Raw genomic sequence first — 22941 nt, 5'->3', positions numbered from 1 at the left:
CGGGCTGATTGGCACTTGGCTGGCTATCAGTAACTTGTATTGAGACCTCCTGATTCCAGGATGCAAAAGCACACAGATTGCAGTCATCATTAATCTTATTCCACGTATACCATATGGCTGTTGCGGAGATGAGGTTGAAGTGCTTGTGCGAATGTGCTTGGGTTGGATGGGCCTAGTCTGAATTCTGCTGTGTCAGTGTGCAGCACAGGAGATATGTGACCAAATATGCAGAGCCCAGTTGGATCCACAATTTTTCACACCTGAAGCGAATCTGTATTACACATCAATATAATACATTGGTCCTGGGCTGTTTTGTATACTTGGCTTTCAGCATTGATGGTGAAGTGATTTCTTTCAGTATAAGTTTGCGTATTTATTTTGTCAGGCTTTGGTTTAGCCAAGCTGCTGTAACCTACCCAGCAAATGCCCTTGCATTTGTTTCTACCACTCCTGAATTATTGCAGTCCATTTATAAACAGCCTGTTGGATGTAATTGCTTTCATGATAATTAATCTGAGTTGAAGCATCTACATCATTTTCTTCCTCATTATGCAGTGGTTGACCACAGATCACCAAACCAGGAAGAAGAGATAAATGGGGCATTTGTAGAACACATAACAGAAATCAAACACCCCCCAAGACCTGATAGTAATAGGGGACTTAAACGAGCCAAACATCTGTTGGAAAAGCAACATGGCAAAACACAAAATTTCAAATAAATTATTGAAATGAATCAGGGACAATTTTTTTTCCAGAAAGTGAAGGAAGTAACAGCCATTTTAGACTTCTGACCAGTGAGTCTGAAGATGGAATAAAACTTGGGTGCAAGTGATCATAAAAGGACAGACTTTATGATTCTAAGAAAAGGAAGGCACGAGAGCAGCAGGATAAGGACACTGGGTTTCAAAACAAGCAAACTTCAACAAAATCAGAGAACTGGTAAATGCCTGTGAGAAGACTATCTTAAGGAAAAAGTGGGACAGGAGAGCTGGTGGTTTCTGAGGTGAGACAATATGAAAAGCACAACTGGGAACTATTTCAGTTAGGAATATAAAAGAAAAGCACAAGCATGCAGGAATAAAATCAGAAAGGCTAAGGTGTAAAATGATACCTTATAATGGGCATAAAATACAATAAGATGAGGCTCTTTAAATTCATTAGGAGCTTGAAGGAGGTGAATAAAAGTGTGACGGGATGAAAAGATAATTGATATCATTGATAAAGCCGAGGTGGTTTAATGCCTGTGTGGTTTCAGTCTTCAATAAAAAGTTACGGGTGACCAGATCCTCAATGCAAGTAATATTACTAATGGGGAAGGAACACAAGCCCTAATGGGAAAAGAATAAGTTACAGAATATTTGGATAAGATGGATGTTCAAGGCCTCAGGCCAGATTAACTCTTCTGGAGTTCCAGGGTTAGTGGAATGTGTGGGTCACTCTTATGCTCTGAGATGGGTCCAAAAATTAGAGATCCAGTGTGCAGGACAGGGTTGCTAGTGAGGGGGATAAGAATGGGGGTGCAGAATCTGGGTGAAAAATAGAGTACAGGAGCAAGCTGGAGGTAGGTGTCTGGCCAGGAGAGAAGGGACAGGAGCAGGGTGCTGGAGGGTGTCTGGCCACAAAGCAGAGGCAGGGTACTGGATGGGGTCTGGCCAGGGGGCAGGAGCAGGGTGCTGGTGGGGCCCTGAGCAGGGGACAGGATGCAGGTAGGAATGTGGCCAGGGGGCAGGGTGTTGGTGGGGCCTGGGGCAGGGGGCAAGGTACTCGTGGGGGTCTGGGTGGGGGGAGGGGACAGAGACAGCTCAGCCAGTGCCTGGGGGTCCCTCAGCTGTTCACCAGGTCCAGATCTCAGGAAGCACGTGTGCTGTTCCCCCCCTCTCCAAACAGGCAGCGCGCTTCCTGAAACGCCAGGTCTGTCATGCTGCCGGGGACTTCCTTCCCCCTGCTGCCTTGGTGTGTGGGAGCGGGGAAGAGTAGCAGTTCCATGACTGCACCCGCTCTAACTGCTCAGGAAGCACACTCTTCCTCTGCTCTCCACAGCTGCGCACGGTTCCTGAGCAATTGGAGCTGCTGCAGTCCCAGGACTCCTACTCCCCCCACAGGCAAGGAGAAGGAAGTCCCCGGAGGCGCAACAGACCTGGCATTTCAGGAAACGCACCAGCTCTTTGTGGGAGGTGAAGAGCAGCCTGTATGCTTCCTGAGATGCTGGTTTTGGCTTACAGCTGCAGGACTTCCCTCCATGCCGCGGAAAGTCAGCCTACTTCCATTTTTGCATGAGGTAGTGCCAGCATGGGCTCTTTCTTGGGGTAAGCGGAATGACAGGGGACTGGGTTGCCTTGCGATTAACTTGTCATAGTCCCGTCCTCCCCCCCCCCACACACGATTGATGGGTTTGTGACCATGGTTGTAGATAAAGCTGTAGATTACAAATTGCAATTCTACTTTATTTTATAATAATGACTGATGGTATTGGTAGGTGTTAAATTTGCTTTAAATTGTAAATAATCAGTAAAACAGTCTTCAACTGCCACTCATTTATGCTACAAGCAGGTGAGACCCATTGTTGAGTGGGCAAAGCCATTTTGCATAGATTGCACTTATAGGAAAGTACAAGAGATTAAATAGCTGTAATAGAATTTTTTAGTGATGTGTTTTCAAAAGGGTAGTAAAAGATCAGCTATAAATTTGTAGGATTTCAACTTCAAGCATTATTCATTTTATTCATTTACTAATTACCTGACATAGTAAATTTGAATCAGAAACTTGTTGTGGGAGGAAGAGCAAGCCTGAAGCATGGGCCTGGTGCCTGAACCAAAGTAAGCAAGCGTTATACTATGAGTAACAGACAGGCCTTGTCAATAGCAGATGTTTGCCTACAAGTCAGTGTCTCTCGGCACTAGGACTGAAATAGGTAAATACATTCCACCAGGACAGTACAAGGACACCCCAACTTATTACATAATAAAATAGTTTGAAACAACAGGAGTAAAAGCATAACAACAGGTGAACAGGAATGCTTTGGAGGAAAGTACAAGGGGAGGCACCAAACATGTCATTAATGCATAAGATAAACCTGACTCAGATGCCGCCTTATCTTAGCTGAGTCTGTGGTCTTTGGGGGTTCTCGTGAAGTCTATTATGCTAGCTTCCTGCACAGAGCTGGCATGATGTTCTGAGGGAACGTGTGAAAATGCACACAGCCAAATGTTTATCATCACCGATGGAGCAGGAGACCTGTCAGGATGCTACACCAGTAAATCCTGAATTTACTACATCACTGTCCTGACCACCAACACTGGTGACTCCTGGGCTATGTCTACACTGTTACAAGGGGATGTGGATTGCAACTGCTTTAAACACTAAGGAGAGGGGATCACCACTTAGGAGTGTAAAGGGTTTGTTTATTCAACTAATACTGGGAAGGGAGGGGAATCTCACTCAGGGTATGTCTACACTACAACGTTAATTCGAACTAACTTAGTTCGAATTAGTTAATTCGAACTAAGCTAATTCGAACTAACGGTTCCAGACTAAAAAACTAGTTTGAATTAGCGTCTTGCTAATTCAAACAACATGTCCACATTAAGTGGACCCTGAACCGGGCTTAAGGATGGCCGGAAGCAGTGCCGGCAGGGCATCAGAGGAGGACTTAGAGCGTGGAGATGCTGTCTCAGGATAGCCGAGGGCTGTGCTTAAAGGGTCCCGACCCCCACCCTGGACAGACAGTTCTCAGGGGTGCCCCGCTTGCAAAGCAGTCCTGGCTTGGAGTGCCCGGACTACCCACACTGGGCACATCACAGCACTCGGCCATCAGACCAGCTGCACTTGCCGCAGGCTGCCATCTGGGGAGAGGAGGCAATTGGGGGGCTGCAGGAGAGCTTCCACCCTCAGAAGCCCGCAGAGCCAGCCCAGTCCTCCCCATCAGGGGCTCGTACCCCATTCCTCCCTCACCTCCTTCCACTTACCCTTCCCTAGCAACTCTTCTTGATGTACAAAATAAAGATAACGTGTTTTCCAAAATGGAATCTGTCTTTATTGAACAAAACTGGGGGAGACTGGGAAAAGGAGGTGGGAGAGGGGAAGAGAGAGGCTGGGAGAGGGGAGGGCAACTAAAATGATCAGGGGTTGGGAACAGGTCCCATATGAAGAGAGGCTAAAGAGACTGGGACTTTTCAGCTTAGAAAAGAGGAGACGGAGGGGGGACAGGATAGAGGTCTCTAAAAGCAGGAGTTGGATGGAGAGGGTGCATACAGAAAAGTTCTTCATTAGTTCCCATAAAGAAGGACTAGAGGACACCAAAGGAAAGGAATGGGTAGCAGGCTTCAAACTAGTAACAGAAAGTTGTTCTTCACAAAGCAAAGAGTCAACCTGTGGAACTCCTTGCTGCAGGAGGCTATGAAGGCTAGAACTAGTCATGGAGGTTGAGTCATGGAGGTTGGGTCCATGGAGTGCTATTAGCCAGGGGGTAGGAGTGGTGTCCCTGCCCAAGGTTTGTGGAAGGCTGGAGAGGGATGGCACGAGACAAATGGCTTGGTCACTGTCTTCGGTCCATCCCCTCCAGGGTCCCTAGGGTTGGCCGCTGTCAGCAGACAGGCTACTGGGCTAGATGGACCTTTGGTCTGACCCAGGACGGCCATTGTAAGCTCAGGGCTCAGGATCAGGGGTCTCAGTGGACCCCCTTGATTCTCTTGCACACCTGCTCCTGGGTGGCCAGGCTGGCAGCTCTCCTGCCCTAGACGGCCACTTTCCTGTGCCTAGTGCGGAGATCGTGGACGAGGTCCACGATGTCTGCACTAGCTCAGGCGGGTGCCCGCCTCTTGCAGTCCCGGGCAAGCTCCGTTAGTTCGAATTAACTTTGTAGTGTAGACATACTCTCATACACTGAATCACACTTACAGTCCCAGGCAGGATGATAAGACGAGCAGGAGGCAGTTCATATTGTTTGATCTTCCCAAGTTGACTCCTAAGCTGGTCCACTGGCCAGGCGATCCGAGCAGAGGGCGTTCTGGGAGGCTCCACTTGATGGTCAACAACCACTGTGTCTCTGTCCCTCTCTCCTTTAAGGATCAGCCACATGCAGCCTCTGAGTCTGGGCCTCTTGGGGTCGTGTGCATTCTCTGCTGGGGGCCGTGTGCATTGTTGTTTACTCCTGCTGTTTACCTCAGACATTCTTCTGCACTCACTCAGGGAAGGGAGAGGGGTTAACAGACAACACTCCAACAGTTTAGGGAGCCAAATAACATTAACAGGTGAGAAAGAACAGCCACCATTTTAACTCTCCCCTTGCTCCTCCTTTGCCTCCAACACCCCACCCCTTGATCTATTGATCATCCCATTAGGTGATGGCGTTGGAGGGCAAAGGTTACCTTTTGAAGGCATACTACCCTATTTACCAATTTACGAGTATAACAACATAGACATAAAAATACACTAAAGAACACAATTAACAATAACAAGAGTCCCACAAGAGGGTAGATTGGCAGAGACCCTGGAGGTTTTTCGCCTTCCTCTGTAGCATGGGGCACAGATCACAGCTGAAGGATTCTCTGCATCTTGGGGCCTTCAAAGTATTTGAAGGCTTCAATATCTGAGACATAGGTGAGAGGATTATTCTAGGAGGGGTGGATGAGATTCTGTGGCCTGCACTGTGCAGGGGGTCAGACTAGATGATCATAATCGTCTCTTCTGACCTTAAAGTCTATGAGGGTGGACCAGAACTCGTAAGATAGATCTGGCAGATCCTGACCACTCTTTAAAAATGTCCCACCAATGATTTTGAGTAATTTGAACAGCCTCATTCCCTATTTCTACAAGGCGCTTACTTTGTTGAATAATGCGTATTTCTTTATTTTTAATTTGTTGTGCCACAGCTTTGGCTTTCTTAAGATTATGTTGGGCATCCTTTTGTAGTTCAGCCCAAACAGTAAAGTTAATGCTTTTGGGGGGGGGGGGGGTCGGTATGACCACATAACTGCTTGTACAGCCAAATTCTCAACTGGGGGAGGCAATAAGGCAGGTGAAAATATCCCATCTACTACAACCCCGATAACGTTAGATACACAACAAGTATAATTACTGGGTGCACACCAAGATGCATTGGAAGATGGGGTCCACACCACTGCAGTAGATAAGTTTGCCCAAACCACGCACATAAATAGTGGACTGGGGGTCAATACCACTACTGGTTCTTGTAATCGCTGCAACACCCACATGGTTTCGGCATCCCATGGGGAATAACAGTCATCTTTGGCTGGTGCTTTGGCAGGACATAACCATCGACCAAAGCTTGGGCTTACACACTCTTTGCCTAAATTTAAAAATCCCAGTTGTGGGTGGTGATGGCTGTGAACACTACGGGGAATCCATAGAGACGGTCCTAAAGCTTGGGGCATAGGAACCAGGGTACACAGGGTAAAGTGTGGGGACTTTTAGGGAACTGCCAATAATGACAGAACCCCTGTCCAGGGCCCTTTAGACACATAGGATATACAGTGAGCATATTTCCAATCTATTTCAGTAAAATGCTGTTGCACCACCCCTGGTACCAAACCCTGGTCTAGGAGAATACGTTGCTGGAACCAGCTTACAAACAAAACTTGCTTAACTGTTAAACACTGTTCTGCCCAAGAATGATTGACAAAAGATTTCACCAAGGCCGAAAGGGTATTAGTTAACAGATGGAGGGGTAGAACCCCCATTGAGGCAACAAGACTCTGCCCAGCTGCCAAGTCCTCAGAAATACTAGCAGCCGTTTTTTGGGCCTTTTGAAATAGGGACCCTGTGGCAGATAACTTGTTGGCCACCACTTCAATGTCTACAGCATTTAAAAAGCCTGCTCCCATGCCCAAGCCTCCCAAAACCCACCCTCCCAAATCCCGCTTAGCACGGTAAGGGGGGTTAAGAGCTAATTTCAACCATGCTTCTACCAGGCGGGAACAATTGGGCCACACGGTGGACACATTAATTAAAGACATGTCAAATTGAATCCGATACAAAACCAACTGAGCCACCGTAACCTGTAGAGAGGGAATTTGGGCACAAATTAGAGGTGACGGTGGGGACCGCGGGACTATCTGGCCAGGTTCCCATCCCCCCCGCAGTTGCAACAGTCATCCTCTAAATCTGCAGTTCTGGCCTCCACAGTTTACATATAAGTTTAGAATACCTTTGACACATGGCTCTATCGCTTGGACACTGCTATCCCACCATTGGGACCACAAAATCACCCGCTGCTGTGAGCTCAAGTTGGTGGAAAGAAAAATGGAGGAATTAGTAGGATCCCACCTCTGAAGCTGGGCTTGAAGCCGGTTGAACCAATTGCAAGTTGTGGTTCGTGCAACCATATTAGTGTGCTTCCAGATTCCCTCCCACCAGACAGAGTTGCTTGGGTCAGCTAAAGACCCATTGCCATTCCGCCAGATCAGTTGAAGGGTTACTGGGCCTACTCATGGAACCCAAGGTGTACATCGTGTGTGGAGACGAGTATTATAATAATCTCCTATTCTTGATGGGTTCCCTCCCCAATTTGGTCCTAAGTGGCCACATGGGTCAATTATGGGTAAGGCGGTTCCATCAGCAGTGGTGGCAATAATTTGCAAAAAAGGCCTTAAAGGAATTGAGGGATACTTGTCTGCTGATTTATACCACAGAGTTGAATTAATGTTGGAATGGTTCACATGCGTGCCTGTTGTCTCATTCCACCATGGGGTCCGTTCTGCAGGTGGTGGGAAAAACTGCAAGTCCAAATGCCCCTGAGCTCCAGGATACTGGCACCATCTGTTTTAAAAGAAAACTCACATAACCAGATTAACATAAAGCATGGTAGTTTTCTTGAATCACTGACACTCGCTCCAGTTGACCACGGTGAACCAAATGTTTTCTGGGTGAGTGATTGTTTGGGCTTCTGCTAAGTAGGTGGCCTGTCTGTGGGTGGTGGGGTAACAAGGGCAGCCTGGTGGACGGCATCCAGCAAGGCTTCCACGTCTGCAGGTTCCCCAGGCCTCCATCTCCCTATTGCCTGCTGTATATACATTGGGAGACCCTGTGCAATTAGCCTTAATTCGTCCACTGGTAAAGCTATTTGGGCTATCGACGTGGGGATACCACTCCTTGCTGCAACAGGGACACCCCGACCACACAGACATGCCAGGAGAACCATCCTTTCCACAAACCTAGTGGGGTCTTCCCCTGGTGTGGCAGCTGCTGAAACCAGCTCTGCCAGCAATGCTCGTGGTCCCACAGCTGATGTCATTCCCATCAGCTTCTCAAATATATCTTTATGTGTGGTATCACAGGCCTGCTGTCGGGCCACCTCTGCTAAGTCCCCTCCCAATCCGGATGCTGCCTTTAGTACCCACAGAGCCTCCGTCATATTTAGGCTCTGATCCAGGCACAAAGTCACCAGATCTCGGGACCATCCACTGAATCCAGAACGAGAGGGTCCTCCTAAGGTTTTGGCCAACTCCACCGCCTGTGCGGGGGTTATCTCGGTCTCTGCCACCGTATGCCCAATGTTCGGGGCCTCTCCTCCCCCTTGGGGGGTGGGCCCATAAGTCTGGACTACCCCCTGGATCGCTGCAACCCGATGTCTGAGATCTGGCCCTCCAGGGTCTGGATCTGGGTGATCCAGGTCACCCCAAATATCCCCATCCCAATCTTCACCCCAGTCTAGGGATTGATCACTTCTCTTAGGAAGCCCTACAGCTGCTACTCTTCCCTTAGAAAGCAGCCTTCCCTCTGGCCTACTCTCTCCCAAAACTAACTCCTTGAGACACTGTACCCTTTCACTTAAAGTTCTATTCTCCTCCTGGACATGCTCCCGTTCCTCTTCCGCAGCTGCCACTTGTATGGCAGCAACAGAAAGAGAAGAGGCTTGGGCGCTGGCTGTAAGCACCTGAGCTTTCCACATATCTTGTTCTTTCTCCAGTTCCTTCTTCTGTTCCTTCAACTGCTCCACATCCTGTGCTAGCTGACTCTTAGCTGCCTGCCACTGATGCACTGCCTGCCATAGCAGCCAAGCAGCTGCTCTCTCCTTACCTCCCTTGTCTGGCTTATACAACAACACGTATTTTTCCATCATTAGTTCCAAATCAGTCACTGAAGCACCAGAGAGCACCGCCCCTTGAGTCCAGGGGTCAGCCCCTTTACTTTGGATCTATTCCCTCAGGGGTCCTGGCATAGGTGCTGCACTCCAGCCTTCTCCTCCCTTCTGGGAGTCCTTTACACCTCCCTTTCCTTTACCCCAAATGGGCATCTTGTTTTCGGGAACCTGGACTGTGTGCCGTGGGTTGCTAGCCTACCACGTTTCAATGCACCCCAGTCCCCCAAAGTTCACCGTCTCAACTTCCCATGGGGAAAGGACTTTTACTTATCCCCTCCTCCCCGGCATCTCCACCAAAAATGTTGCAAGGGGATGTGGATTGCAACTGCTTTAAACACTAAGGAGAGGGGATCACCACATAGGACTGTAAAGGGTTTGTTTATTCAACTAAAACTGGGAAGGGAGGGGAATCTCACTCATACACTCAATCACACTTACAGTCCCAGGCAGGATGATAAGGCGAGCAGGAGGGAGTTCATATTGTTTGATCTTCCCAAGTTGACTCCTAAGCTGGTCCGCTGGCCAGGCGATCCGAGCAGAGGGCGTTCTGGGAGGCTCCACTTGATGGCCAACAACCACTGTGTCTCTGTCCCTCTCTCCTTTAAGGATCAGCCACATGCAGCCTCTGAGTCTAGGCCTCTTGGGGCCGTGTGCATTCCCTGCTGGGGGCCGTGTGCATTGTTGTTTACTCCTGCTGTTTACCTCAGACATTCTTCTGCACTCACTCAGGGAAGGGAGAGGGGTTAACAGACAACACTCCAACAGTTTAGGGAGCCAAATAACATTAACAGGTGAAAAAGAACAACCACCATTTTAACTCTCCCCTTGCTCGTCCTTTGCCTCCAACATACACTACACTTATTTTTCAGAAAAAGGTATGCAAATTGCACTCCACAATTTGCATCCTTTTTTTCGATTCTTTTTTTGGAAGAGGCTTTTCCAAAATTTGGCCCATCTACACTAGGCACCCTTCTTCCTTGTGATATGAGGTTTACAGGGCTTCCAAAAGAGCAGGGCTTCCAAATTTCAGAAGAGCAGAAATGTTCCTTGGATGTGGCGGAGTTTTTCCGGGATCCCAGAAAAACTCCGTAGTGTAGACCTAACCCTGATCTGGTAAGTAAACAAGTTGTCTGCTTTAGGAATTACAATCTAACATGACAAAAAAGAAACCAAAACACAAAGTAGGGAACCCCCATCCACTCCCTTAAAATACCCACAAAGTGTAATAAGGAATGAACGTATCATAGAATCATAGAGCCAGAAGAGACCTAAGGAGGTCATCAAGACCAACCCCCTGCCCAAAGCAGGACCAATCCCAACGTGCTGAGTTATACATACATACTAGTAGGTCAGTAGGTCCTGACCTACTACACTCCTATTGTTTCCATTACTCTCTCTGTAAATAATCTGAATTATTTTGTGATTTGTAACAGTAAACATTTTTTGCACTAAAATGACAGTTTGTTAGCATATATTTTAGGAACTATAATCATAATACTCATTACATTTTTTAGTGAAAAACAAAAATAATAATTTAAACCTTTCATCCAGTATATTCTGGTGTAAAAAGAAGTGCATTCTGCTAATTTAAGTGGCAGAATTATTTATGCAAAAATTTTGTATCTGTAGGTAATCTCAAAGTGTGACTTTATTTTGAACAAACAAATCCACAAACAAACAAACTCTACAAAATATATAATAGATGGCTAGAGATACATTCCATTTTAATTTTGTCTTATCAGAGAATTTTGGAACATTTTAATCAGGAAAACTAGGATTTCTGATTATAAGGAACAGCCACTATTGATTTGTTAAGAAGTCATGAAACAAGATTCTTATTTCTTTCTTTGACAAGGTTGCTGGTCTAGTGTATATAAAAAAGAGAGAAAGTAGTAAGTAGTAAGTATGATATATCCTGATTTTAGCAAGGCTTTTGATATGGTCCTACATGACAGTCTAATAAGCAAATTAGGGGAACGTGGTTTAGGCGGATTTATTATAAGGTAGGTGCACAACCTGTTGAAAGACCATACTCAGAATAGTTATCAATGGTTTGCTGTCAAACTGGGACAGCATATCTAGTGGAGTCATGCAGGAGTCAGTCCTGGTTCTGGAACCAGTGAATATTTTCATTGAATAATGGTGTGGAGAGTATGCTCATAAAATTTGCTGATGTCATCAAGCTGGGAAAGATTGTATGCACTTTGGAGGACAGGATTAGAATTCTAAAGGACCATGACAAACTGGAGAGATGGTCTATCTTCAATAAAGTCAAGTGCAAAGTACTTCCTATGAGAAGAAAAAACTCAAATGCACAACTACAAACTGAGGAATAATTGACTAGATGGTAATACTGCTGAAAAAGGGATGGGGACAGTAGATCACAAATTGAATCAGAATCATCAACATGACACAGCTGGGAAAAAGGTAATATCAGTTTGGGGGGACGGGGGGGGGGGAAGGGAGGGTCATTAACAAGAGTGTTGTATGTAAGATAAGGGAGGTAATTGGCCAGTTCATCTCAGCACTGGTTAGGACTCACATGGATTACTCCTGACAATTCTGGGTGCCACTCTTTAGGAGAGATGTGGACAAATTCAAGATAGTCTAGAACAGAGCAACAAAAATGATGATGGATTAAAAAAATTGGGCATTAGTTTTTAGAAAAGAAGATTGAAGGAGGGGCTAGATAAGTCTTTGGAGGTTGGAGGTTTTTAAGAACAGGTTTGACAAAAATCTGTCAAGGATGGTCTAGCTTTATTTAGTCCTAAGGAAGGGCCTTGATTTTTTCTTGAGGTCCCTTCCAGCCCTATATTCTTATGTTTCTGTAAATAATAAGTGATGTATGAAATGGCCCTGAAGCTCTGACATTGCCTTTGTAAACAGGATGTCTGGCCTAGGTGAGTGAAGATACAACAGTATGAATAATTTGCTAATGTATCTTCCTTTAATGTGTTACATAGTTACAGGCAGTCCCCGACTTACGTGGATCCGACTTACGTCGGATCCCTAGATACGAACGGGGTGAGGCAACTCCCGCACATGCGCAGCAGCATTCCCGGGGCTCGCTCACCTGGGTCCTAGGATCCTCCTCCTCCTCGGGCCGGCTCCGACTGGGGTCCCGCAGAGCTGCCGGGCAGAGGAACAATGCCTCCCCACGCCCGCTGCCCCCCCTGCCAGCAACAGGCTGCCCCCTCCCCTGAGCAACAGGCTGCCGACCAGACAAAAGCAGCCTCTCTGCCCCTCCTCCCCTCTATACATGCCGGGCTCCCGGGAGCGGAGCGCAGCAGTGTCCCCGGGGCTCGCTCACCTGGGTCCTAGAATCCACCTTCTCCTCCTCTTCGGCCGGCTCCAACTGGCCTCTGCCTGCAGCAGCTGGCCACAGGGACAGGGATCCCGCAGAGCTGCCGGGCAGAGGAAAAGTGCCCCCCCACGCCCGCTGCCCCCCCCCCCACGGCCTCGCATCCTGCACGCCTCCCTCCTCCCCCCCTGCCAGCAACAGGCTGCCCCCTCCCCTGAGCAACAGGCTGCCGAACAGCAGACAAAAGCAGCCTCTCCGCCCCTCCTCCCCCTATACATGCTGGGCTCCCTGGGCAAACAAAGACTCCACCAAAACAAACAAAGTGCTGGCCTCACTGTGTTAGCAAAAAAAGGACCCTCCTCCTAGAACCCTGGGTGGTGTGTGGAAATAAAGCTGTTAGCTCAAAGCATGGTGCAGAGCTGTTTGGTATTTGATGAGTTACTCCTTTAGTCCTGAGTTTGTCACAGGGACAGAAATAGATGTGAAATCTTCTGAACAGGGGAACAGACAGCAAAACAAACATTAGAGGGGAGTTAACCTTTCCCTATGCTATCCAAAACTAAAAAAAATGTTTGGCTAGAGTTTCCCCTACAATATGTACCAGTTCCGACTTACATACAAATTCAACTTAAGAACAAACCTACAGTCCCTATCTTGTACAATAGTGATAGAAATGTAGCCGTGTTAGTCTGGGGTAGTTGAAGCAAAATGCAGGACAATGTAGCACTTTAAAGACTAACAAGATGGTTTATTAGATGATGAGCTTTCGTGGGCTAGACCCACTTCCTCAGATCAAATAGTGGAAGAAAGTAGTCACAACCATATATACCAAAGGATACAATTTAAAAAAAATGAACAAATATGAAAAGGACAAATCACATTGCAGAACAGAAGGGGGATGCGGGGGGGTGGGAAGGGGGAGGAAGGAAGGTAAGTGTCTGTGAATTGCTGATATTAAAGGTAGGGAGAGTGGGATGTTTGTGAGTTAATGGTATTACAGGTGATAATTGGGGAAACTGTCTTGGTAATGGGTGAGAAAGTTCAAAGACTTGTTAAGTCCTTGTTGGTAAGTGTCGAATTTTAACATGAATGACAGTTCAGAGGATTCCCTTTCAAGTGCAGATGTAAAAGGTCTTTGTAGCAGAATGCAGGTGGCTAAGTCATTTAGAGAGTACGTAACCCGGGGACTGCCTGTACAGGCAGATTAAGCTGAGCTTAAAAAAAATCCATTAAAAGAGGCAAAATCCATCATCTATAGCACTGTAGGGCTAAATCTAGTGGAATTTTAATGTATCATATTGGCTGGTGGAATATTATAGTGATGAAATATGTATCCTTTTTTGATAACCACTTGAAAAAGTCTCTTTGGTCAGTATTTGCAAATACTGAATTTTAATGGAAAAATTAGTTTATAATATATTCAAAGATATTTGTTAATGGAATAAAGGCAACCTAAATAACAGCTTAATAAAATTGAATATATTTGGTGAGAGAATTTAAAAAAAATATTTCCCCTGGGGAGAAAAGAGTTAAACTTAAGACATTGAGTGATGTGTTGATAGCTAATATTAATCAAGGCTTTTTTTGCAGTGAGATTTGGAGAGGTCTTGCAGAAAATGGAAGTGCTAGATAAGATTTTTGTGAAAGCAGGCATTTTAATAGACTAAATTATTTCCTATCATTTACCCATGACAGGAAAAGCAACGTGAAGGGATGCTCTGTTTCACACTGTAATTACCATAACAGTAAAAATGTCTTAATCTTGATGGTTCTCCCCTAGAAAATAAGAAATCTCATCTGAATATTCATTGAAAATGGTAGTCCGGTCTGTTAGTTTAAATGCATTCTATGTTGTTTTGCAGGTAAAGAAGGTTTTACATTGCACAGATAATAAGAAAATACCATTTTTATAATTTACTTTCTTATTGATTAGCAAAATGATTTGTGTTTTAAGTTAGCATGTTTAAAGTACAACCAATTTGAAAAATACTTGTGTAGTTTATAATCTGGTTTTAACTGTGAGCTGCTTAGTTCTAATAAACACATTAGCACTTCATGCATAACAAGGCAGTGATATGTATCCATTTAAATTATTCATTGTGCAAGGCACATTTTTCCAACCAGAAGTCCTTTTTTGGGGTTGGAGGGAAGAGGTTAATTTTAACAGGCTGCCCCATTCCATAGTACTCTGAGAAACAAAACATTCCTGATGTTTGGAAATGCTAGAAAGGGCTGGTAATGTAATGTGATGAGGGACTAACATGTAGAATAGAGGCAAGTGCACTTGACACTTTCCCCAGAGTAATGTGTGGTTCTGCAATGCTCTTTACTCAGGGCTAAGTCTGTTGTTATAGAAAAGGTCTATAGAACTGACCAGATGATGATCTCACTGATAGAGGCTGTGAATGTGCGTTTCTGGAATCATTCTATACAATTTAATGGAAAATGTATATCCCTTTTATAGAATTTGATGAGATGGTCTAAACACCTATAGGTAAGATATTATTCCCATGTAAACTCTATAACTCCTTGGAGTAATTTCTGTGGAGCATTGCCATTTTTACAGAGGTCTATCACTTCAGCCCTGTTAAATTATAGAGACATGTTCCACAACAGAAAAAGCCAGAAATGATGTCAATATGAATTTCAATGTGTAACTATTATGAGGGAGGTATATTTCAGTATTTATAGACAGTGAGTGGCTGAAATACTGTCATAGATTCATATCTAAATCAGAAAAGATATATTTACTATACAGTCAAGCCATTTGTAAAGGGTCAAATTCTGCTTTGTTACAGAGCAAAATCTGTACAAATCTGAAGTAAAGTACTCTGGAAAAGTATCTCAAAAGGAGAATGGTTTGTAGCGAGTGTAATGAATAGGAAACAATAGAGGTGGTGAATAGAGCTGTAGAAAGGATTGATTTTTATTGTTGGTTCACTGGGAATTCTGAAACATTGGAAAATTGTCTTTGAAAATCAAAAATTCAGAAAGAACTCATTTTGATTTTAGTGATAGAAATGTAGCCGTGTTAGTCTGGGGTAGCTGAAGCAAAATGCAGGACAAGGTAGCACTTTAAAGACTAACAAGATGGTTTATTAGATGATGAGCTTTCGTGGGCCAGACCCACTTCCTCAGGTCAAATAGTGGAAGAAAATAGTCACAACCATATATACCAAAGGATACAATTAAAAAAATGAACACATATGAAAAGGACAAATCACATTTCAGAACAGGAGGGGATGCGGGGGGGGGGGGGAAGGAAGGTAAGTGTCTGTTAATTGATGATATTAGAAGTGAGGAGAGTGGGATGTCTGTGAGCTAATGGTATTAGAGGTGATAATTGGGGAAGCTATCTTGGTAATGGGAAAGATAGTTTGAGTGTTTGTTCATTCCTTCTCGGAGAGTGTCGAATTTTAACATGAATGACAGTTCAGAGGATTCCCCCGCCACATGCAAACCCAGGAGCAGGTTTGCATGAAAATCAAGTTGGTCCAGTGAGACCCCCCCGACCCTGAGTTTAGAACATAAGAACATAAGAATTGCCGTACTGGGTCAGACCAAAGAGCCATCTAGCCTAGTAGCCTGTCTGCCAACAGTGGCCAACACCAGGTACCCCGGATGGGATGGACCGAAGACAATGACCAAGCAATTTGTCTTGTGCCATCCATCTCCAGCCTTCCACAAACAGAGGCCAGGGACACCATTCCTACCCTCTGGCTAATAGCACTCAATGGACCCAACCTCCATGAATTTATCTAGCTTCCCTTTAAACTCTGTTATAGTTCTAGCCTTCGCAGCCTCCTGTGGCAAGGAGTTCCACAGGTTGACTATGTGCTGTGTGAAGGAGAACTTTCTTTTATTAGTTTTAAATCTGCTGTCCATTAATTTCATTTGATGTCCTCTAGTCCTTCTATTAGGGGAACTAATAAAGAATTTTTCTTTATTCACCCTCTCCACACCACTCATGATTTTATATACCTTTATCATATCCCCCCTCAGTCTCCTCTTTTCTAAGCTGAAAAGTCCCAGTCTCTTTAGCCTCTCTTCATATGGGACCTGTTCCAAACCCCTAATCATTTTAGTTGCCCTTTTCTGAACCCTTTCCAAGGCCAAAATATTTTTTTTGAGGTGAGGAGATCACATCTGTACACAGTACTGAAGATATGGCGTACCATAGTTTTATACTTCCCCTCCTCCTTCTGCCCCTGGCTTCCCCCTTCCAGCTCCCTCCTCCCAGGTTTCCACCTCCCCTTTCCCACCCTCTCTCTTCCCCTCTCCCACCTCCTTTTCCCAGTCTCCCCAGAGATTAATCCCCCCCCCCCAGTTTTGTTAAATAAAGAGAGTTTCTATTTTTGAACACGTGTCCTTTATTTTTTACATCAGGAAGGGGGGGCTAGGAAAGGGTAAGTGGAAGGAGGTGAGGGAGGAATGGGGCACGAGCCCCTGATGGGGAGGACTGGGGTGGCTCTGCGGGCTCCTCGGGGTGGAAGCTCTCCTGCAGGGCCTCCTGGATCCTGACAGCCCCCGATTGACCCCCCCCAGATGGCAGCCAGGCTGATGGCCGAGTGCTGTGATGTGCTGAGTGTGGGCACTCAGGGCACTCCAAGCCAGGACTGCTTTGCAAGCGGGGAACCCCTGAGAACTGTCTGTCCGGGGTGGAAGTCTGGTGCCTTTAAGCACAGCCCTCGGCTAGCCTCAGACAGCAGCTTCACACCCTGAGTCCTAACCTGATGCCCTGCTGGCACTGGTTCCGGCCAGCCCCAACTTCGGTTCAGGGTCCACTCAATGTGGATATGCTATTTTGAATTAGCAAAATTCAAATGAGTTTTTAGGTCTAGATGCACTAATTCGAATTAGCTTATTTCGAATTATCTAATTCAAATTAAGTTAGTTCGAATTAGTGCTGTAGTGTAGACATACCCTAGGAGAAGGAGCAAGAACTTTAGTCAGAAGAGCAAAAGCCAGGCATGGTTTTAAGGGGAGCAAGACATAATTAACAATGTGAGATGAATATGATCTTCACTATTATAGATTAGATGTTGCATATTAGATTGTTTGAAGATGAAGGAAGCAGATTTTTATACTTGTCATTGGTTAATATTTATATTACCATGGCATCCTGAGGCCCCAGTTAAAGACCAGGATCCTGTTGTGTAAGATGATGTTCAAGCAAAGAGGAAGATGCAAACTTTGTCTAGAGGAGTACACAATCTAGGCAACTTAATACTTAGATTCTTTGTAAATTCAGTGAAACATAGTAAATGATAGCCAGCTATTCAACTGTCCATTTGCTATACTGATACTTCAGTTCATTCAGATGCACACACTTCTTTAGCCTGTGGAGATCTGTCAACAGTCAAGCAAAAAATATGCTTATTCCTGAATGTATTAAAAATAAACGTGCTTGAAGCTTAATGCGATGGGATCTGCTACATGAAGGCTATCCAGAGTGAGAAGGGATAGACAGTACCATGCTTGTAAGCAGCAACTCTGCGGGGGCTCCAGGACAGGAAAAAAATAATGGGTGCTCAGCACCCACTGGCTGTGTTACCAGTCAGCTCATCCTGTTACCTCTGGTGCCTCTTGCCCATCAGCTTTCAAGAGGTGCTGGGGGAAGGGGGGAGAAGCAGCAGTGGGGGCAGCAAGAGGCAGAGTGAAGGTGAAGCCCTCTTGAGGGAGGGATGGAAAGAGGTGGGGTGGAGAAGGGCAGGAAGGACTGGCAGAGGGAGGGCCCAAGCCCTGGGGAAATTAGAAAGCGAGTTCCTCTGTCCACTCTGCACTTCAGTAATGAGTACCGTAAGAATAGCTATATAGATATACATCTTTTACGACTTTGGCATAAAAATTCACCTTATTTCTGTTTTATTCAAATCTTTGTGCTTTATAGAGATCTATGTATCTCCAGGCAAGCTTCCTAAAAGGCAATAAGCATTAGAAAAAAAAACTATTTTCTGTGTATTATCAAATCTGCAATGTCATGTAAATAATATATTGTTATTTTCCCCTAATGCTAGAGTACTGATGGCAAATGATCTCTGCCCTTGAAATATCATAAGTTAATCTGTTCAGTGCTCTGGAATTTGCACATCAAAAGTTTGCTTTCCAGTCACTATGATATGTGTAATTTCTTTTCTTACCGTCAGAGTTGAAAGTTGATCCTGGAAGAAAACCACTAGCCCCTGACTTTGTATAACTGAATCACAGTGTTTTATTAATAATCAAACTTGCAGCAGGCAAACACATCTAGACAAACTTTGTTCAAATAGATCTATAGTCTGGTAGAAACTCATTGGGGTAAGGACATCTTTTGTCCATGTACCTTTGCCAAAACTGACTGGGATGTGCAAGTTTCAGAAGCAGTTTAGCCTTCACCACCTTTCTGTAGAAGTCACAAGGTTCTCTTTTCTCTGTCAGGCTACGTCTAGACTGGCCACATAAGACGGAATAGGCATGCAAAGCAGGCAAGTCAGAATAGGGAAATCCTCCAGAAAAGGGCTTTATTCCGGAGGATTGCACCAGTCTAGACGCTCTTTTCCGGCTTTTCCCCAAGCCGGAAAAAAAGCGGTGGCCATGTTTATTTAAATCCCACGGGGGATATTTAAATCCCCCGTGGATTTCCCTATTCTGACTTGCCTGCTTTGCATGCCTATTCCGTCTTATGTGGCCAGTCTAGACGTAGCCTCAATGTCTGTGTGAAATTACTGAGGCTATAATCATTTTAACAAAACAAGTTTTATTTCAATGAGAGAAAATAGAATAAAAAATGAAAATAAATTGTTCTATTAATATATTTTGAGTTGCCCTTCTCATAAACTAAACTAAATTAGTAGAGCTATTGTCTTCCATGCAGCAAATTTTGACTTGTTCGTGACCAATTGAAAAGCTTAATTGTTCAATTTAGAAAAGTCTCTATGGTAACTTATGGGTGTTGTTTTCTCCTCTATTAGACTGCACCTCTCATACTTCTCCATGGTCTTCCCAGTCTCACTAAGTTAACGGAGTTCTTTCAAATGTCCTGGTACATTGTTTGTAGATATGAGTATTTAAACTACACTGCTTACTATGCTGCCAGCCCCCTTTTCTCTTGGGAGTAGGCAGTCCTAGCTCTCTCCCTGGCTGCTGGGGAGGGGGCCCAAGGCTGTGCCAGCCCCAGCCCCAGTCTCTCACTGCCTCTCACCACCACCATCCTCCCGGCCACCAGAGAGGACCAGGGCTCACACTGCCCTAGCCCTGGTCTTTCTACTCCACCCCCCCAGCTGTCAGGAAGGGCTAGAGCTGGGGTCAGAGCTGCGCTGGTTTCTCACCCCCTCCCATGGCTGCCAGGGAGGACAAGGGCCACACCAGCGCTGGTCTCTCAGTCCCCCATGGCCTCCAGGATCTCTCACCCTCCCCAGATGCAGGGCTGGGCTTCCCTTGAGCACCAAGAAGGGGGGAGGGAAGGAAGGAGGAGGCCGTGCGGTTGAGGGTGGAGGGGTGGGACTCTGCTGCATCTCGTGGACATGTTGCCATCAGCCTGGCTGCACTGTCTGCAGGCTGCCATCCGGGAGGATGGGGCTGTCAGGATCCAGGGGGCCCTGTGGGAGAGCTTCCACCCTGAGGAGCGCTAACAGTCTCCCTGGTCTGCCCTACTGGGAGCTTGTGCCCCATTCCTCCCTCTCATCCTCCACTTACCCTTCCCTAGCCCCCCCCTTTCTGATGTCAAATAAAAGACACGTATTTTCAAAAATATAACCTGTCTTTATTTAACACAACTGGGGAGGGGGAATGAAACTCTGGGGAGACGAGGGAAAGGAGGCGGGAGAGGGCAGCGGAGAGGGTGGAAGAGGGGAGGGAGAAAACTGGGAGGAGGGAGCTGGAAGGGGGAAACAAGGGTAAGCTCAGCACTCAGGGCTGGGGGTGTCACCGGACCAACCGCCTCCCAGCACGGTGGGGAAGGGGGCCTTGGCATCCCCATTGGGATGGGGAGGAGGGTGTGGAGGTTGAGGAGGAAGAGGTGGGGGTCAGGAGTGGGAGGACGAACAGTAGTTGGGGGGGTAGCAAGCGCAAGACCGGCATGGGGCAGCATGTTCTGCAGCAGAGCCTGCAGGTTACAGTTCATCTCTCGGTCCTGAGCAAGCTGCTCCCAGAGGAGCTGCAGGTCCTCCGGCATCCAGGCCTCCTGCTACGTGCTGGTGGTCCGTGGCAGGCCGTGGGTACGGGAGCATGTCCTGGGCAGGGTGGTGCGCCCTGCACGAGCAGCTGGTGCAGCTGTAGAGAAAGAAGAGAAGTGGTCAGTTCTCCCTGGGGACACAGTGGATGATGACCAGCCCCGCCCCCCGCGACGTGAAGGCTACTGTGCCCTGCAGCGTCAGAGCCGATGTGCTTGCACAGAGGCCGTGGTCAGGATGTCTGGCTCTCCCCAGGACTGGGAGCTGCCCCAAGACCACACCCATGCCCCTGTGCCGTGTATAGGTTGGCCGGGGCTTGGGGGAGATGTCCCCTGCCTCTATGTAGAGGGGGCGTGTGAAGGGAGAGTGTCCTGCTGGGTCCCGCCCTGGGGTCGGAAGCGTGTCAGGTGTCTTCACACATGCATGTGCCTATTGGGCCACGGCCCCTGGGTGTCACGCTTCTGGAGCCACCTGCCCAAGGGTGGCATGGCACGTGCTTTCACTTGCACAGGTGGCTCCGTGATCTGTGGGAGGCATGGCCCACACGCGTGGCCCCTAGTCTTCCTCTCCGCCTCCCCCCCGGGTAGGGGACAGTGCTGGCACTTACGTGGTATGGCATCCCTGGACGACCCTGCCGACTCAGATGCAGGGACAGCTGGCAGTAGCCCCTCTGGTGTGCCTGGGTCACGGCCCTCTGGTCCTGGCTTGCTGCCTCCCGGGCTGGCGCGGACCGCCCCACCCTTCAGGAGTCAGTCGAGGGCGGGGAAGTAGGGGCAGGTGTCAGCCCCTGCTGCGGTGCCGCCCGTGGTGGCCCTGGCATACGCCTGCCACAGCTCTTTCACCTTCAGGTGCACCTGCTCTTGGGTGTGCCTGTGGCCTTTCCTGTCCCTGGTGGCCACTATGCATCTGTAGACGGCCGCATTCCTCCATCTAGTGCGGTGATCATGGAAGTTGGGGGCCTCCCCCCAAACCTCAATGAGGTCCATGATCTCCGCAATAGTCCATGAGGGTGTGTGCCATCTAAGGTCCCTGGCTGGCCCCTGGGTGCAGGAGGACACTAGGTAGGGGAGAGCTGGATGCCATCCTGTGGCCACTGGCTGAGGGTCTGCAGCTGCTGGCAGCCTGGCTCTTGCACATGCCCCGTGGCCAGAGTCTGCCCCCTTAAGGGCCCCGGGGCTGGGGGAGAGGAGAGGAGTTTTCGTGGTTTGGCCCAGAGTGGCCACCAGGGGAAACTGGGAAGGCCTGGAGGCCCCCTAATTCAAAATAAGTGTCTACACTTTGAATTAACTATTTCGAATTAGGTGTTATTCCTCGTAGAATGAGGTTTACCAAATTCGAAATAAGGACTCCACTATTTTGAATTAATTTTGAAATAGCAGTTTGTATGTGTAGTAAAGTAAATTTGAAATAACGGCTGTTATTTTGAATTAGCTTTGTAGTGTAGACATACCTTTATTCTGGTGTGCTAAATTGCCAATTGGGCCTCGATAAAATACCTTGTTTAGTTACTATGAGGCTACGTCTAGACTGGCAAGATTTAGTGCAAATACTCTAAACTCAAGAGTTTTTATGTTAGAGTATTTGAGTAAGAGAGCGTCTATACTGGCATGTGCCTTTGCGCAAAAGATTTGCTTTTGCGCAGAAGCATCTGTGCCAGTGTAGATGCTCTCTTGCGCAAGAAAGCTCTGATGGCCATTTTAGCCATTGAACTTTCTTGCGCAATAAATTGATGTTACCTGTCTACACTGGCCTCTTGTGCAAGAATACTTGCACAGGAAGGCTTATCCCTGAGCGGGAGCGTCAGAGTATTTGCGCAAGAAGCACTGATTTCATATAGTAGAATGTCAGTGTTCTTGCGAAAATACTCACAGCCAGTGTAGACAGGCAGCAAGATTTTGCACAAAAGCAGGTGCTTTTGCACAAAATCTTGCCAATGTAGACACAGCCAGTGTGTAGTACTTTCACTTACTGGCCAATACATTAATGCAAAGCCATTTTTATACATTGAAATCTTGAGATGGTTGTTCATACCAGGAAAGAGAAGTGAAGTTCTCAGACACATGAATTCACTTACCGGCAGACTTCTGGTTTCACAGTTAAACCCATGAATAATAAATCATAGAATCACAGAGCTGGAATAGACCTCAGAAGGTCATCAAATCCAGCCCCCTGCCCAAGGCAGGACCAATCCCAACTAAATCGACCCAGCCAGGGCCCTGTCAAGCTGGGACTTAAAAACCTCCACCATCCTAGATAACCCATTTCAGTGCTTCACCACCCTCCTAGTGAAATAGTTTTTCCTAATGTCCAACCTAGACCTCTCCCATGGTAACTTGAACATACACTGTCTAAGACTGCATTGTCTTGAGCTGTTTTTTGTCCCCTTCATA

At 46.7% G+C, this 22941-nt stretch overlaps 1 protein-coding gene across 1 annotated transcript in view; it reads right to left on the bottom strand.

Moving 5' to 3' along the window:
* RCOR3 (REST corepressor 3) overlaps positions 1–12511 on the bottom strand; it is a 460088-nt gene extending 447577 nt beyond the window's left edge. Inside the window, exon 1 of the mRNA XM_089777424.1 lies at positions 12411–12511. The gene's annotated coding sequence lies outside the window, so the exon portion shown is untranslated. The remainder of the gene's footprint in view (positions 1–12410) is intronic.
* Between the last annotated feature and the right edge of the window lie 10430 nt (positions 12512–22941).

Source organism: Pelodiscus sinensis, chromosome 3 (assembly GCF_052426305.1).
Source record: "Pelodiscus sinensis isolate ZL-2025 chromosome 3, ASM5242630v1, whole genome shotgun sequence".
NCBI classification, from domain to species: Eukaryota; Metazoa; Chordata; order Testudines; family Trionychidae; genus Pelodiscus; species Pelodiscus sinensis.
This window is presented reverse-complemented; position numbering and strand designations above follow the sequence as displayed.